The 18737-nt window shown below is 45.5% G+C and overlaps 1 protein-coding gene across 1 annotated transcript in view; it reads left to right on the plus strand.

The window, feature by feature from the left end:
- The first annotated feature begins 216 nt into the window (after positions 1-216).
- Positions 217-18737, plus strand: part of LOC118399580 (rho family-interacting cell polarization regulator 2) — a 137601-nt gene continuing 119080 nt past the window's right edge. The window contains exon 1 of the mRNA XM_052472475.1: positions 217-436. The gene's annotated coding sequence lies outside the window, so the exon portion shown is untranslated. The remainder of the gene's footprint in view (positions 437-18737) is intronic.

Raw genomic sequence — 18737 nt, forward strand, 5'->3', positions numbered from 1 at the left:
TAGGGCTCTGCTCAATCAGTGGCCCGCCCCTGTGAAGGGACATGGGCTATAAAACTTTTCAAACACGCCCTCCTCACCCTTCCTATATAAGCCCTTGACGACAATATAACCTCCTGTTCCGAGGATGTGAGGACGACGGTCCGATGTCAGAATGGTTCAGATAATAACTACAGAATGAAGCCAACATCAGCTTGAGCTTTGGTTGCGAATGGTATGAACTTTGAACTTATTCACTACAGAAGTGATACCTCCTAGTCGTTGAGTTAACAACAGCCGCTGCAAACGAGGGTTAGGAAGGCACAGACAGAGTATCCCGTCTACCACACAACGACGTTACTACAACATATTCAATTTACCAGCAGAGACATTCTTCAAAGGACTCGGTTGGGCAACACAGCCTTCCATCTAACACCAACCTACCGAAGCACAGCTCAGAGTAAATATTTATTGCATATTCCTTTTCCAAATGGGTGGTAATTTAGAATGCATAAGATACTGTATTCACTTTTGTTTATCTATTGTTTGTTTATCTATTTCACTTGCTTTGGCAATGTAAACATATGTTTCCCATGCCAATGAAGCCCATTGAATTGGAGAGAGAGAGAGATGTCTTGTCTGATTCCAGATAAAAGTGATAGGAGGGATACCCTGACCTCTAGATAAGCACTCTGATACTCCTGCAGCCATTGTTTCCAGGAAAAAAGATGTGCTTTTTAGCTGGTTCCTTATCAAATACCTTTAAAGCTTCAACAATGAAATATCAATTTCCTTTTAAGCCCCCAATTCAAAGTGAACGTATGAAGATAAAGGCAGATTATCGATTGTTCTCAGAGAGGGCTTTGTGTGATTTGAAGACCCTCCAGCAAAGATCCTTGGACATCCCCCTAAATGCCTGACTGAAAACTGTGGTGATTTTTGTAGTGTGTATTTATTAGCACATGAACACGGTGTGTGTGCGTCTTCTTGAGTATAGACCCCTTCATCGATTGATTAGACTTGAATTAGGACTGTTTGACAACTAGCTTACCTGTATTGTTATTATTTTTAGTTTGTAATTTTACCCCCTTTTTCTCCCCAATTTCGTGATGTCCAAATACGATCTTGTCTCATCGCTGCAACTCCCCAATGGGCTAGGGAGAGGCAAATTCATTGTGGCTAATATTATTTAGGCTACCTAGGTGGCTAACGTTAGCTAGGTTAGGGTTAGGTAACATTCTAGCTAAGTAGTTAAAGGGTTAAGGTTAGGAGTTAGGTTAAAGGATTATGGGAAGGGTTAGCTAACATGCTAAGTAGTCGCAAAGTAGCTAAAAAGTAGTAAGTAGTTGCAAATTAGCTCAAATGCTAAAGTTGTCTGTGGTGAGATTCAAAAATCTCCCTCCTATCATTTCTGGCCCAATTAACCGACTGTCTTTATCTGTGATGAAATTCACTGTATATAAAATTATGAATAAAATTAACTTGTCTATTTAACAATAATCTGTGCTACTGGGTTGGGAATGTCTAGGCTTCAATAAGGACATGATTAGGAGCTGCTTTCCTTTCCTTTAACAACACACTTCCCCGAGTGACTCTATCCTATTCTTAGTCCTCTGGAGAGAGGAGAGACATGTCGGCAGGTGTAATCAGTAAACCCCCCTTCCTTACCCAGTCAGTCCAGGCAGGAGTTCCCGCTTAATTATTATTAGAGCTCTGAGGAGTCCCCAGAGGATACATACAACATCATGAATGCACACACCAGACAACAAAGGATCAAAACCGACAGGGCCTTGGTTTAGGATGCATCACGTTGTGTAGCTGTGGTTACCATGGTTCAGTTGGTTGGATCATTGAAAGGCAACCCCTATGTTGTGGGTTTAATGGCCTCAATAGCTACTGTCAATATACAGCTATATAAAATAGTAATACTTATACATTTATTTTATATACCACTTTTCATTACAAACAGAATCTCAAAATCTCTTTAAAAAACAAACACAAAAACCTTTGTCAGATTCTTGTTCTTGTAAGTTGCTGTGGATAACATGAGCTGGTAATTGATCATATGATGTTATTGTCTGGTTGAACTATGGGTGTGGGTGAGAACAGCATTCATATTGGTGTTAGAGTAGTGTTACTCAAGATGCCCTGTTCATTTGTGGTGTTTTCAAGTACTTTTGAATGTACTTGTCTTTTTGGTTTTCATTTGAAATTAAAGGTGTAGACTGCCCTCTCTTCATCTCGTTTCTCTATCTAATTCATCTCTGAGAATGAATATCTGTCACTTCCAGAAAGGGAAGTTTCTCAAGAGGAAGCTTACACAATTTTTAAATTAACAGTGGTCTATGTGGAAATTATGAAAGTACTGTTGCTTGGTTTCTGTTCCTCTACTCAGATGAAATCCATTCTTAGTTCTGACTGACACACCTAGAGGTTTTTCCAACACAGCACCCGGCCCAGCTTTGATCCATTTGCAGTCTGCAGAACCATAAACACCACCAGTAGTAATCATATTAAGTACAATTTAAAACCCAGTAAGCAATTTAGGATATGAGCTGGGGTGTACGGTGTGTGTGTGTGTGTGTGTGTGTGTGTGTGTGTGTGTGTGTGTGTGTGTGTGTGTGTGTGTGTGTGTGTGTGTGTGTGTGTGTGTGTGTGTGTGTGGGGGAGGGGCTCAGATGAGTTGTGTGTTGCCTCTCCTTCCTCTCCATCCATCCCTCACTCTACTCCCCGTGTTAGTGCCTTAACCTGATTGGTAATGGCTTTTACAGGCAGAATCTCTTCCCACACCATGGCAACACGCCTTCCAAGCGTTCAGCAGGAGTCAGTTGATCAACACCATAGAGAAGATTATATTACTGATTGTTGTGAATCATCCATCCATCCAGCTCTCTCTCTTTATCTCTCTCTCTCTCTTACACACACACGACTATGTGTCTTCTCTCTTGTCCAGATCCATGTTTAGATCCATGTTTAATTGTTCTCATTCTCATGTTTTCTCTTCATCTGTTTTTCTCTCTTTCTCCATTATTCTCTCCCTCTTGTGCTTTTTCTCTTGCTCTTTCTCTCCATCACAATGTATTTCTCTTTCTGAAAGAAAGAAATCAAAGCATTGTGCCTTTGTAGGGCATACATTATGTAATAGCTGACATACAGAAGTACATCCTGGCTGCCCTTTCTGCTGTCATTTCTCTGAATAATGTCACAAGCCAGAGCCATTATGAAGTGTGTGTGTGTGGGGGGGGGCGCTCACACACAAAGCCTCTATTGCACCGGGAAACGGACAGTACTTTCAGTTCTACAGACATTCACTTTCTTTGTATTGTCACTATCTATTGTCACAGAGGGGGATAGGAATGGTTACTTTCTTCTCCGTGACCGGCGATCAGAATTTACCCAACAATTGTATATTTTTACCGTGCATCACTGTTCCTCATGATGTAATAATATCATACTCTTTTGTTTTGTTGCTGCTGTTATGGAGTCGTGCTGAATGCTGTCGGATGATAGGTACTCGTTGTTTCTCTTTGTGTGTTCAAACATGAGTCACTCATGGATATATAAAGCCTCAACATAACCCTGCTCTGTTCCTGGATAAATCAAATCCAAACAACTCAGATCAGATCAGTTCTATCCTCAGAGCTTTACTGCATGGACTTGTAATTGTTGCCTTGTTGCCTAGGTAAACAAGCACAATGATTAGTCAGACAGTGTCGTTGTCTAGCAGCTTGACCTCATTTGTATTGTAATACAGTAATGGTAATAGATGGTAAATAGATGGATCTGGGTCAATTTGATTTGATTTGACATTCATTGCGTGACAGAGTGTATCATTATATCATTATGTGCTACTGTAATATGTATTACAATCCATTCAGCTTTAGGCCAGAACATGTCGTAATGGAGCAACATAACATCCACTTTCATTCCCCTTTAAAGCGCCTTCGATACCTGATTGGCTCATGTCAGTGTGAGTGTAGGATGCCAGCTCTTGTTATCGATAGCTTGTTCTCTCTGTGATGGCTGCTTTGGAGCACTTCTCTTTGAGCCACATGGTTTTCATGGCAAGACAGGATGTGGCTCTGTTGAGAGGATGCCCTCAGACTGGTGCCAAGCTGGCAAGACTCGCACGCACACACATACACACACACACGCACACACACATTGACTGGTGACAGGCTGGCAGTGGTGAATGGATGTAGGGGTGAGATGTGGCTCTGTTGAGAGGATGCCCTCAGACTGGTGCCAAGCTGGCAAGGCTGACGTTTACATGCTCACACGCACACACACACACACACTGATTGGTGAAAGGCTGGCAGTAGTGAATGGATGTAGGGGTGAGAACCACATTCTCATGCTGATGAACCCGGGAAAAGAGCCTCTTGTCTCAGTCTGGAACACCATGTGAGAACCTCTCTCCTCTCAGAGACTCCACGTGAGAACCTCTCTCTCAGAGACACCATGTGAGAACCTCTCTCCTCTCAGAGACACCATGTGAGAAACTCTCTCCTCTCAGAGACTCCACGTGAGAACCTCTCTCTCAGAGACACCATGTGAGAAACTCTCTCCTTTCAGGGACACCATGTGAGAAACTCTCTCCTTTCAGGGACACCATGTGAGAAACTCTCTCTCAGAGACACCATGTGAGAACCTCTCTCCTCTCAGAGACACCATGTGAGAAACTCTCTCCTTTCAGGGACACCATGTGAGAAACTCTCTCTCAGAGACACCATGTGAGAACCTCTCTCCTCTCAGAGACACCATGTGAGAAACTCTCCTCTCAGAGACTCCACGTGAGAACCTCTCTCTCAGAGACACCATGTGAGAACCTCTCTCCTCTCAGAGACACCATGTGAGAAACTCTCTCTCAGAGACACAATGTGAGAACCTCTCTCCTCTCAGAGACACCATGTGAGAAACTCTCTCTCAGAGACACCATGTGAGAACCTCTCTCCTCTCAGAGACACCATGTGAGAAACTCTCTCCTTTCAGGGACACCATGTGAGAAACTCTCTCTCAGAGACACCATGTGAGAACCTCTCTCCTCTCAGAGACACCATGTGAGAAACTCTCTCCTCTCAGAGACTCCACGTGAGAACCTCTCTCTCAGAGACACCATGTGAGAACCTCTCTCCTCTCAGAGACACCATGTGAGAAACTCTCTCTCAGAGACACCATGTGAGAACCTCTCTCCTCTCAGAGACACCATGTGAGAAACTCTCTCTCAGAGACACCATGTGAGAACCTCTCTCCTCTCAGAGACACCATGTGAGAAACTCTCTCCTTTCAGGGACACCATGTGAGAACCTCTCTCCTCTCAGAGACACCATGTGAGAAACTTTCTCCTTTCAGGGACACCATGTGAGAACCTCTCTCCTCTCAGAGACACCATGTGAGAACGTACAGTTATGAATATAACTACTGTTCCCTGAAGGAGGGAATATGGTATAACATACTATGGGGAGTCAACAACCAATCATATTCACCTGAAGCAAACTAAAATCACACTCAGCAGGCCAATGGATGCAGAGCCCGCCCTCAGAAGCCCCACCTTCCTGGCTATAATACCGGAGCTCGCATCCATTTCCTCAATTCAGTACCGCTCCTCAGCGAGCCCAAACGCCATGAAGGTGTGGGCCAAAAATATGTTATACCTCATTCCTCCCTTCGGGAACAGTGATTAAATTCATAACTGTACGTTCCCTTTCAGTCGGTCACTCGGGGACATACGATCATGCCCCAAACCGGCTCAGAGGGTACCAGACTAGGAAGCCCACAACAAAAACAATGATGTCAGTGTCAGAACAGCAAGTCCTAAACAACAGAACACCTGCCGTGACTTGGTAAAGCGACGTGCGCTGCATAGCATCAACCAGAGTTTATGGACCAAGTCCGTGCGAGGTTCAAACCCACAGGGAAACAGTGGTAACACAGACAAAATGCTGCCTAACATCAACCATAGCGTCCCAAGTCCATAGACTTTACTGGTTCCAAAAAGGCTCACATGAGACCTGAGGAGTTTGGAATGCCAGAACTCACACAAAGAACCGCAAGTCCAAAACAACAGGGCACCTGCTGTAACTTGATAATGTGCTTCGCACACCGCCTCATCGACAAACCACGCCTCAAACACACAGGGAAACTGTTGTCGTGACGCTGTATTAGTTAATGTGACGACTGTTGCTCATCGAATGATTACAATTTTCTATTTAACTGAATCAAGCAATTATTAACTCATTAACCTGGGACACCACGGGAAAACTAGTTTTTATTGAGTTTCTATTTCCCAAATTAACTCAAAGAATATCAGAATATTGATTTTACAACAGCCGCTAATTAACCAGTTGCCTCTAACAGTCTCGTTCTGATCATCGTATAGCCCGTGAATCTGCACGGACCCGGGTCTCACCAATGAATTCGTACCACACCAATCTTAGTTGAATATTTATTTAATAAAAAGCTAAAATGATGGTAAAAGACACACATAGACAAAACACATTATAGGCTATTGATTAGAACTTAGTATAACGGGCCAACATACTATGGCGCGTGTTACCCAAAATGGGAATTTCAAAAGAGAGAGAGAAAAAGAAGTACACAAGAGAAATATAAATTTGGGTGAATTTGTCAGCTATGCTATTCTTATCCTAGCCTTGCCCAAACTGCCGCTCTTATTGGTCAGAATATAATGATGTAATTACGTGGTGACGATCCCTGGGGATTCTCTGCGTGAACTGTTCAGTTGTTCGATGATGCACTTCTCCTGCGCACCTCCCTGTTCGTCCTCCCGGTGTCAGTGTCCTTTTTGGCTTAGGAGTCTGTTCCCTCACCCCTTTCTCTGGAAGGGGTCTTCTGAGGACAGACAGCTCTGTAGTTCAGAGCTCACAGCATAGGAATGAAACCCTTTAGATACCACGATTCGATGGGAGATGGAGGCTAGGCGGTTCGACTTGAATTCACCCGCTTAGACACAGCTACTCATCCATAGCTTGGGTAGAAAAGGATTTCTTTGTCCTCAAACGTGCGTTGCGTTCTGGTTTGGTTGACTTTTTCAGACCCTGCTGCAGCTGGGGTCACGTAGTCCTGTCGTAAATTCTATACTCACAGGTTTTATACCCTTGGGTCAGAAGTGGGCGTAACCGCCTTTAGGGCAATTCTCTGGGCGTACCAAGTTAATGAGGCAAGGACTAGGTTTTTCTCAAATCCCATTTTAGACAACTAACTTAACATTTCATCTTCCCTGAAACATTCTCTTTGATTTGGATATTTTCCATACAACGTACAATGTATAAACATCAAACATATACTAGGAAAACCCTTCACATTACAATGTTTTCGTAATAACGTCATCTATTAACCTTTTAATAACAAAACAAAAATGACATACATTTTTATATTGCATCTATCGTCATGACCACCATTGTGGCTGACGAAAACCATTGTTCCAAAGTCCCTTTAGTGCATGTTTAATGTTCTGAGACTGGTTCTCCATATTGACAGGACAAAGGAATTTGTCTGTGGCCTGAGATGTACCAGGGGCGTGAGGGCCATAAACCCCCCACATCTTCAGACCCCTAGATCTCTCCTCCTCTGTTGGAGTTGAGAGATAATCTGTCGGGTTGTGGTCTCCTGTAACCTGACCTGAATAAGACAGTCATGCCACTGTGGTAACCCGGATAAATGCGCAACCTGCGTACTGCTTAACACAGATTCCCGGACCCAGCCACAAGAACAATATGAGCCGTACTGTGAGCAGTTACATCCAAGCGATAAAACCTCACAGAGATATGTGGGGAACCCCAACCCGCTGGAGCACAGATATCACCAATCGACATGCCCTTGTACATTGCCCAAAAAGCCACCACACCCCTAGTGTAGTGAGCATGTACACCGCTAGGCAACCCTTGTCCTTTGCTGTCATATGCCAGGGAGATAGGATTGTGGAGGCTAGGCTATCAGAAAGAAGCTGCTGAATTAGCGAAAACAGACTAAAAGCTGGTCACAAATGCGGATATCCTTGGTCCTATCCATATACGTGCATAAAGTGAGCACCGGACACAGGCCAGGCAACCTCTGTTTTTCACTGGAAGCAAACACGGGAGGTGAGAAAGTGAACAGCTTGAAAGCTGTAAGACATAGGCATAACCTTGGGAGCAAAAGCTGCATGAGGACGTAACATCACTTTGGAGTCGCCAGGCGCGAACTCAAAACAGGAAGGGTTTACTGACAGTGTGTGAAGATCCCCAACACGCTTTGCCGACACTAAGACCATAAGCAGGCAGTCTTGTAGGAATGGACCTTCAGGTCCACATACTCCAATGGTTCAAACGGAGGCTCACACAGAGCGTCCAGGACCAAAGCCAGGTACCATGTCAGTTTCATAGGCTTAGACACTGGTCTGAGGCGACACACACCTTTCAGGATCGCACCACCAGAGGATGAGACCCCGGGTTAGAGTTGTCAATCCCTAGATGACACGCCAAGATGGCTGCCATATAAACGTTCAATATGGATAAATAAAGGTCCTGCTGAAAAGCTCCTGCAAGAACATCAAAATGTCCACCAAAGAGCTTTGAAAAGGAGAAATTCCTTTAACCTGACACCAACCCTGAAACCTGCACCACTTATTAAGTATACAGCCCTGGCATAGAGGGCACACACACCGACTATATAGTCGTAATTACATTAGAGGGTAATCCCCAACCACGTTTGTCTGGGCCAACGGGGCGCCACCAGAATCAACAACAGACCCTCCTGACAGACTTTCTCCACAGTGGCCTGAATCCCAACTGGGCAAACAGATCCCTGATTTAATTTTTTATATTTAACCTTTATATAACTTATTGAGAAGAACAGAAAATGATGAATAGGATCTAATTGCGTCCTACCAAACCGTTCCCATATCTGGGCCACCACAGAGGAGGGCAGTCTCCACTCCATAGTAACAAATCTCGTAAAAATGCAGCCTTCTGATTATGTAAGGCAAAATTATACAGTATATAAAACCAAATGCTCAGTATGCATTCAAACACCATTGTCTACAGATCTCCAACAAATGTGACAATAGATGACTAGATCCTCATCCAAAGATGTCTTTGGTCTCAGATGACAGAAGAGATGACTCGGGAAAAGAGAAAATAGAGTTGTTAAACACCATCTTCCACGAATGCATGGAAGCGGATCTGAAGAGCACTGGATTTGACACAATAGCTTTTGTGGAGGGTCCTTTTAAGAAAATTTGCTAAAAACCTGTATGCTACCCAGCCAGCATAGATGTTATCTGCATATGAGAGTTTTACCCGCCTGGGGTAAAACCCTCCTGGAAAGTAGATCCACACTCGTGTTCAGAGATCTGGGAAGTGTTGTGGAAATTGATACTGAGAGATACTTCATTTCTTCAAACAATCATCTTTATTTACTATTGATTCATTATTGCAATAATGAGACTAGTCAACCCAACACTCTTGACTGTTGGGCCGAGTAGCCTAACCTATACAGACAGTGCAGAGTTCTTTATATAGCTGACACTAAGAATGCTTAGTCATTCCACCCCTCCCATAAACCACCTTGGTTCATCTCCTGGTTATCTACATGGGATGTTGTTTTACCCCAAATCCAGCTGAGTTTCCCAGATGCCAGGATGATTGAAACAATAAGGGATTGTTCTAAACTCTTCCAGGCTATCTCTATCTCGGTTACACCCACCCCATCTTGTCTGTGTAATGCAGTCTTTAACTCTGCAGTCTTTAACTCTTTAACTTTGTCAAGTCAAGCCATCTCTAGTGACCATACGCCCAGATTAGCTGCAGGGAACTAGAGTGGAGACCATAAAAACACAGCAATAGTAGGACAAAATGTCCTACCATTAGATAAATATTAATTGGTCACCATTAATATCAAATAAATCAGGTAAATACATACCTTTTCTATAACAAAAGATACATTGTCCTGAGATACAGAAAATGCACACTGCCCGATATGAGCAGATAATGGGCCAGGTTTAGGAGAAAGAGAGATCAGCATCCCTGCCTGTTGAGGTACGCCACCACCGTCCTGTTGTCGAACCTTTCCAACACATGATGGCCCTCCAACATTAGAAGGAAATGCCTCAGCGCTAGCAAACAGTCAGTATCTCCAGGTAATTGATATGCAGCGCTCTTTGGGCTTTTGACCAAATTCCTCTTTCCGAGTAGCCCACACACACTGCTGCCCGTCCCAGTAAGGATGCTTCTGTTGACTCCAAGGAGTCAACCCCCTTAGGCTCAACGGGATATGGGGATACCTTGATGACAGTGGTGAGATGTGTCCAGACGTGTAGCAATCACCCAGCGATGAAAGAGACGCATTAACAGAAGTCCCAGAGGCACTACAGCTTTCACAGAGACCATCAGACCCTATTACCGCAGGCACAAGCGAAAAAGGCATGTGACCCTCTGTTGGGACAAAAACGCATGATTCAGAACCGAGTCCAGAACGAGAAGCAGAAACTGAATGCGCTGAGCTGGAGTCAAACACTTTTCTTGTGATTCACTATGAACCCCAGAGACCGAATATGGGAAACCAGCGTGGCAGTGTGGAGCTCCACCTGCTCCCTTGACTCCGCTATGACCAGCCAATTGTCCAGATAGGCCAATACTCTGATCCCATGGCACCACACTAGTGCCAAAGCTGCCTCTAGGGAGGATGTATAGCACATGAAAATATGCATCCTTCAGATCTATGGACGTGACCCAATCGCTGGGACGCACCGACTGCAATAGCCGGCAAAGTGTGAGCATTTTGAACTTGCAACCTTGAAGTGCTTGTTTAAAGTACAGGATGGGATGCAACATTCCATCGCTCATGGAAACGAAGAAGTACTGGCTGTACCAACCGCGCTGTACTTCTGACATGGGGACCACTGAATAGCCTGCTTTTGAAGGAGAGATGAAAACTCCTCTCAAGACAGGCGCTAGGACCTCGGGGAGGTTGACCTAATGACGCTACGAAAAGGAGGAGGACGCACAGCGAACTGCCGACCGCACCATCTCATCACCGTCCTCATCACCCATGGTGAAACTGGACAGAGCAAACTGCCTGTCTCCCTACATTATGTCCTGAAGGAGCAGGGTACCACCCTGAGGACTTGGATAAAACATTTTTCTTTGTCATGCTTGTTTTCAGATCCACCAGTCTTTACAACTGTGTGTCTGAATGTGGGGAAGGAACTGTGCATACTGATACCCGGCTCACACTGGATTCGGGGACCTCGGCAACCAGTAATTTTCCACTATTGACCGAGCCGCTTGGGAGCACTGTTGGCAGAGTAAATTCTTGGGGAGGAGGGCCCCCGAGCCAAACACCCTTGTTGGCGAAATTGGCTCGTCCAAATACATCTACCTGTCCCTCTCAGAAATCGCGTAAAACGGCGCTGTTTATTTGGAAGCACCATCCTAGGATTAACCCCCTCATTAGCCTCTGGAGCTAAGAAACTCGCCACTCGTTGGCCAAATCTTTAAACCGGGGTAAGCGACGCTTCACCGCTGAAGGGACAGGAGGTAAATACCTTCCTCCAAACCTGGAGGAACTCTGCTGCAGGGGAGAAAACGCCATCAAAGGCACATTCCCCACCAATGGTTCATTCTCCCCCTGACAAATACAAAGCTGGGGCTTCATGGATAGTTTATCATCCCTAGAATCCACACTCTGAACACTGCCAGAGGAACCGGAATGAGCCTCAGTCAGCTGGGATGACACCCCTATCAACTCAGACCACCAATCTTCCTCACAAAGCCAGCCCAACTACAATGGAAGTTGAACCCAGCCGGAGACCATGGTCACACGAACTGGTTCGAGCCAAGGCCTCCTGAGCTTCTTTCCACCCCGGGCAACAGGACAGCACCACTCGTGACTATCTTTCATTTTCATTGTGAAACCACATGCCCTTGGGCGCGGTTAGAGGTTCGAATTCGGCTGGTTAGCATTTTTTACTTACTCTTAGCACTGGCCATCTTACTCAAGAAAGGAAACATTAGCTATACAAGCAAAGCAGAAAGAAGTTAGCTTTTATCAAACGCAAAAACCAATAGCAAGACCCAAAACTCGCAACATCTACGGGGACGAGTACTCTCTCCCCACCAACAGACACCTAAGTCGAAGCCCAATCTCGTAGCCTTCATGTCCTTGAAAAGTTGATAAATTGTGTAACACGTTCATCCTTCAGGTGAGCTGAAGAGCAAAGAGATGAGGAAATGGATGCAAACACTGGTATTATAGCCAAGAAGACGGGGCTTCGGAGAGTGCTTCAGATGAATAGGATTGGTCGTTGACTCCCCATACAATGTTATACCGAATGATTGACTGAAACGGAACCTCTCACTGAGGGACCAGCGGATGTCTTCCATTCACTTTGCTCGCTCTGCAATTGTAAAAATTCCAGCTCAGCTGACTATGTCTGTCTATCTAAAGCACATTTATGGTAGGTTCTGTAGAAAACAATATGGGTCTTTTTTCAGACAGTGAAAAGAGACACTGCAAAGTTGTCATTGGTAGAGACATTTCTGTGAGCACAATTGTAAGCTGACCACGACTCCATTTTGTTGATCCCTGAAACTCAAACAAGAGGCTCCCACGCTGAGGTCTGTCCAACGCTGGTCAGACCAAGCTGACTCCACACTCCAAGACTGCTTCCATCACGTGGACTGGGACATGTTTCGTATTGCGTCAGATAAAAATATTGACGAATACGCTGATTCGGTGTGCGAGTTCATTAGAACGTGCGTCGAAGATGTCGTTCCCATAGCAACGATAAAAACATTCCCTAACCAGAAACCGTGGATTGATGGCAGCATTCGCGTGTAACTGAAAGCGCGAACCACTGCTTTTAATCAGGGCAAGGTGTCTGGCAACATGACCGAATACAAACAGTGCAGCTATTCCCTCCGCAAGGCTATTAAACAAGCTAAGCGTCAGTACAGAGACAAAGTGGAATCTCAATTCAACGGCTCAGACACAAGAGGCATGTGGCAGGGTCTACAGTCAATCACGGACTACAAGAAGAAACCCAGCCCAGTCACGGACCAGGATGTCTTGCTCCCAGGCAGACTAAATAACTTTTTTGCCCGCTTTGAGGACAATACAGTGCCACTGACACGGCCTGCAACGAAAACATGCGGTCTCTCCTTCACTGCAGCCGATGTGAGTAAGACATTTAAACGTGTTAACCCTCGCAAGGCTGCAGGCCCAGACGGCATCCCCAGCCGCGCCCTCAGAGCATGCGCAGACCAGCTGGCCGGTGTGTTTACGGACATATTCAATCAATCCCTATACCAGTCTGCTGTTCCCACATGCTTCAAGAGGGCCACCATTGTTCCTGTTCCCAGGAATGCTAAGGTAACTGAGCTAAACGACTACCGCCCCGTAGCACTCACTTCCGTCATCATGAAGTGCTTTGAGAGACTAGTTAAGGACCATATCACCTCCACCCTACCTGACACCCTAGACCCCACTCCAATTTGCTTACCGCCCAAATAGGTCCACAGACGATGCAATCTCAACCACACTGCACACTGCCCTAACCCACCTGGACAAGAGGAATACCTATGTGAGAATGCTGTTCATCGACTACAGCTCGGCATTCAACACCATAGTACCCTCCAAGCTCGTCATCAAGCTCGAGACCCTGGGTCTCGACCCCGCCCTGTGCAACTGGGTACTGGACTTCCTGACGGGCCGCCCCCAGGTGGTGAGGGTAGGCAACAACATCTCCTCCCCGCTGATCCTCAACACGGGGGCCCCACAAGGGTGCGTTCTGAGCCCTCTCCTGTACTCCCTGTTCACCCACGACTGCGTGGCCACGCACGCCTCCAACTCAATCATCAAGTTTGCGGACAACACAACAGTGGTAGGCTTGATTACCAACAACGACGAGACGGCCTACAGGGAGGAGGTGAGGGCCCTTGGAGTGTGGTGTCAGGAAAATAACCTCACACTCAACGTCAACAAAACTAAGGAGATGATTGTGGACTTCAGGAAACAGCAGAGGGAACACCCCCCTATCCACATCGATGGAACAGTAGTGGAGAGGGTAGCAAGTTTTAAGTTCCTCGGCATACACATCACAGACAAACTGAATTGGTCCACTCACACTGACAGCGTTGTGAAGAAGGCGCAGCAGCGCCTCTTCAACCTCAGGAGGCTGAAGAAATTCGGCTTGTCACCAAAAGCACTCACAAACTTCTACAGATGCACAATCGAGAGCATCCTGGCGGGCTGTATCACCGCCTGGTACGGCAACTGCTCCGCCCTCAACCGTAAGGCTCTCCAGAGGGTAGTGAGGTCTGCACAACGCATCACCGGGGGCAAACTACCTGCCCTCCAGGACACCTACACCACCCGATGTTACAGGAAGGCCATAAAGATCATCAAGGACATCAACCACCCGAACCACTGCCTGTTCACCCCGCTATCATCCAGAAGGCGAGGTCAGTACAGGTGCATCAAAGCTGGGACCGAGAGACTGAAAAACAGCTTCTATCGCAAGGCCATCAGACTGTTAAACAGCCACTACTAACATTGAGTGGCTGCTGCCAACACACTGTCATTGACACTGACCCAACTCCAGCCACTTTAATAATGGGAATTGATGGGAAATGATGTAAATATATCACTAGCCACTTTAAACAATGCTACCTTATATAATGTTACTTACCCTACATTATTCATCTCATATGCATACGTATATACTGTACTCTACATCATCGACTGCATCCTTATGTAATACATGTATCACTAGCCACTTTAACTATGCCACTTTGTTTACTTTGTCTACATACTCATCTCATATGTATATACTGTACTCGATACCATCTACTGTATGCTGCTCTGTACCATCACTCATTCATATATCCTTATGTACATATTCTTTATCCCCTTACACTGTGTATAAGACAGTAGTTTTGGAATTGTTAGTTAGATTACTTGTTGGTTATCACTGCATTGTCGGAACTAGAAGCACAAGCATTTCGCTACACTCGCATTAACATCTGCTAACCATGTGTATGTGACAAATAAAATTTGATTTGATTTGATTTATCACATCCCCATTCCTGTGACAGATGAGTAGTCATTGCGGATGTGATTGCTCCTGAGTGGCTCAATTCCTTGGGCAGACACAAGGGAACCCTGTAACACACACACACACACACACTAAAGTACACACACACCCACAAACACAAACACTGCACCTCATGTGGAATGATGAGCTGCCACTAACAGACTCTGGCCCCAGTAACTCTCCAGTCATTTCATAGACCGCTGAGGCAAAGGAGGGGTGTAACAGGGGGTAGCTCTGCAACCCTCCATTGCCCAATGTGGTCTCTACCAAGCCCTTAGTTGTGTAGACATTATTGCGATTGTAGATGTGTATTTTCTTTCATAAACCAGGAATATATATATATATATATATCATTGCACTATTGCAACCTCCTCTGTGTGTTCAGGCCTATTACCAAACATATAGTTCTGCCCCACTGCCCTGATTCCGGGAAGTGGGCTGTTTCTACTTGACCTCTCAACACATGTGCAGCTTGTGGTGTGTGTGTGTGTGTGTGTGTGTGTGTGTGTGTGTGTGTGTGTGTGTGTGTGTGTGTGTGTGTGTGTGTGTGTGTGTGTGTGTGTGTGTGTGTGTGTGTGTGTGTGTGTGTGTGTGTGTGTGGGGGGGGGGGTTGTGGTGTGTGATTCTCTGAACTAAAATTAATATGTAGAGAGATATTATTGGCAGGTCCTCCACCCTCCTCCTTAATCTACCTCTCTCCACCACCTCCCCTCTCTCCTCCTCCACCCTCCTCCTCAATCTACCTCTCCCCACCACCTCTCCTCCTCCACCCTCTACCTCTCTCCACCACCTCCCCTCTCTCCTCCTCCACCCTCCTCCTCAATCTACCTCTCCCCACCACCTCTCCTCCTCCACCCTCTACCTCTCTCCACCACCTCCCCTCTCTACTCCTCCACCCTCCTCCTCAATCTACCTCTCTCCACTACCTCCCCTATCTCCTCCTCCACCCTCCTCACCCCCCTTGCAGGGTTCACATCCCCTTTCTCTGGCCACCTGCGGCCCTGTAGCCCTATAGAGCATGGGAGAGGAAACTGTGGGGAGCATGGCTTTAACCACAGCCTCACTCCACCCTGCTAGACCGGGTCTACTGAGGATCATCTACATTGGGCATCTTAGAAACAGGAAGAGACCTCCCTCAGCGTGTGGTGTTGGGCGGAGTACAGAGTGAGAGGGTGAAATCTGGGTGGGAAATTGCTACCATCTCGACATGATGTTTCTTTTGGTTGAAGTAGTTGTTTCTAGATAAGATCTGTGAGTTCTAATTTTGGTTTCATAAACTCATATGGTCGTTTCTAAATTAAATAAAATGCATTCAATGCTTCTACTACGTTTCCAACCCCTTACAACAGTAGAATAACACATTATAGCTATAATTAAGCAATAAGGCCAGAGGGGGTGTGGTATATGACTACGGGCTCTTCTTAAGCACGACACAACGCAGAGTGTCTGGAGACAGTCCTTAGCCGTTGTATAATGGCCATATACCACAAACCCCCGAAGTTCCTTATTGCTATTATAAACTGGTTACCAATGTAATTAGAGCAGTAAAAATACATGTTTTGTCATACCCGTGGTATACGGTCTGATATACCACTGCTGTCAGCCAATCAGCATTCAGGGCTCGATCAACCCAGTTTATAAAACATCTTATATTGTCATCTCTGTTTAACTTCTCGACACCTTTTTGTTTGTGGGTGTTCCACTTTTAATTAGGGGTCATGAAAACAGTTGTAAACAGTAGCAGAAGTCAAACTGAGAGCTGCTGGGTGTGGCTCACTGTGGTTAACTGGTTCCCTGATTCTCTCTGTTTGTTTGTTATCTCTCCCCTGCAGGAGGAGGTATCAACAGACACACATTGGTGACACGGGGCACCTGCCCTGCGCTGCCCTGCCCTTACAGATGACATCTATAGCAGCTGCACTCCTGCCATTGTCAGATCCTTTGCTCTCTGTGTTAGACATTAGAGCACAGTGAGAGATGCTGTAGCCTAGTGTAGGTAAATACTGTATACAGTAAAACACAGCAGACAGGACCATATTAGTGTAGGAGAATGCTGTATAGAGTAAAACACATCAGACAGGACCAGATTAGTGTAGGAGAATGCTGTATAGAGTAAAACACATCAGACAGGACCAGATTAGTGTAGGAGAATGCTGTATAGAGTAAAACACATCAGACAGGACCAGATTAGTGTAGGTGAATGCTGTATAGAGTAAAACACATCAGACAGGACCAGATTAGTGTAGGAGAATGCTGTATAGAGTAAAACACAGCAGACAGGACCAGATTAGTGTAGGAGAATGCTGTATAGAGTAAAACACATCAGACAGGACCAGATTAGTGTAGGAGAATGCTGTATAGAGTAAAACACATCAGACAGGACCAGATTAGTGTAGGAGAATGCTGTATAGAGTAAAACACATCAGACAGGACCAGATTAGTGTAGGAGAATGCTGTATAGAGTAAAACACACCAGACCGGACCAGATTAAAGACAGAGAGATGCTGTAGTGTAGGAGAATACTGTATGCAGTACAACACACCAGACCGGACCAGATTAAAGACAGTGAGAGATGCTGTAGTGTAGGAGAATACTGTATGCAGTACAACACACCAGACCGGACCAGATTAAAGACAGTGAGAGATGCTGTAGTGTAGGAGAATACTGTATGCAGTACAACACACCAGACCGGACCAGATTAAAGACAGTGAGAGATCCTGTAGTGTAGGAGAATACTGTATGCAGTACAACACACCAGACAGGACCAGATTAAAGACAGAGAGATGCTGTAGTGTAGGAGAATACTGTATGCAGTAAAATGCATCAGACAGGACCAGAGTAAAGACAGTGAGAGATGCTGTAGTGTAGGAGAATACTGTATGCAGTAAAATGCATCAGACAGGACCAGATTAAAGACAGAGAGATGCTGTAGTGTAGGAGAATACTGTATGCAGTAAAATGCATCAGACAGGACCAGAGTAAAGACAGTGAGAGATGCTGTAGTGTAGGAGAATACTGTATGCAGTAAAATGCATCAGACAGGACCAGATTAAAGACAGTGAGAGATGCTGTAGTGTAGGAGAATACTGTATGCAGTAAAATGCATCAGACAGGACCCTCCTCTTGGATAATCGTTTGTGTATCAGAGGGGACTGACATTGATAAAAGAGACAACGTTAAGGTGTAGGATTAGAATTATACAAAGGTTGTAGAATGTGTGAACACACTGTCGTATCAATATGTGAGGTCAAAGTTCATTTTTCTATTGCATGCTCAAACACACCTTCCGTATGTCCAACCCTATGCCTATGCCTATTACCCAAAATCCTTTATTAAAAGGGGGGTACTTCCAAGAACTGGTTGACTGGCTTGGTATTGTCTCATGTCCTTGCTCCTTCTCTCCATAGACAAATAGATCCCACCCTTAGCCATGATTAATTTGTGGAGGTTTGGTGCTGATGTGGTTGGATTATATGGGGGGGGTCCTCTCAGATTGCAGCTGCAGAGAGGGGAGGGGGTGGGGTGGGGATAGACCTATAGCGGCATGGCAAATACTTTACCAGACCCCATAAAGCCTGGATGAATCAGATTCAACCCCCTCCCCAACTTGCCACTACCCACCAATCCTACGCCGGATCTGCTTTACCACTTTACCACGCAATGCCCT

The sequence above is a fragment of the Oncorhynchus keta genome, chromosome 20 (assembly GCF_023373465.1).
Source record: "Oncorhynchus keta strain PuntledgeMale-10-30-2019 chromosome 20, Oket_V2, whole genome shotgun sequence".
Classification (NCBI taxonomy): domain Eukaryota; kingdom Metazoa; phylum Chordata; class Actinopteri; order Salmoniformes; family Salmonidae; genus Oncorhynchus; species Oncorhynchus keta.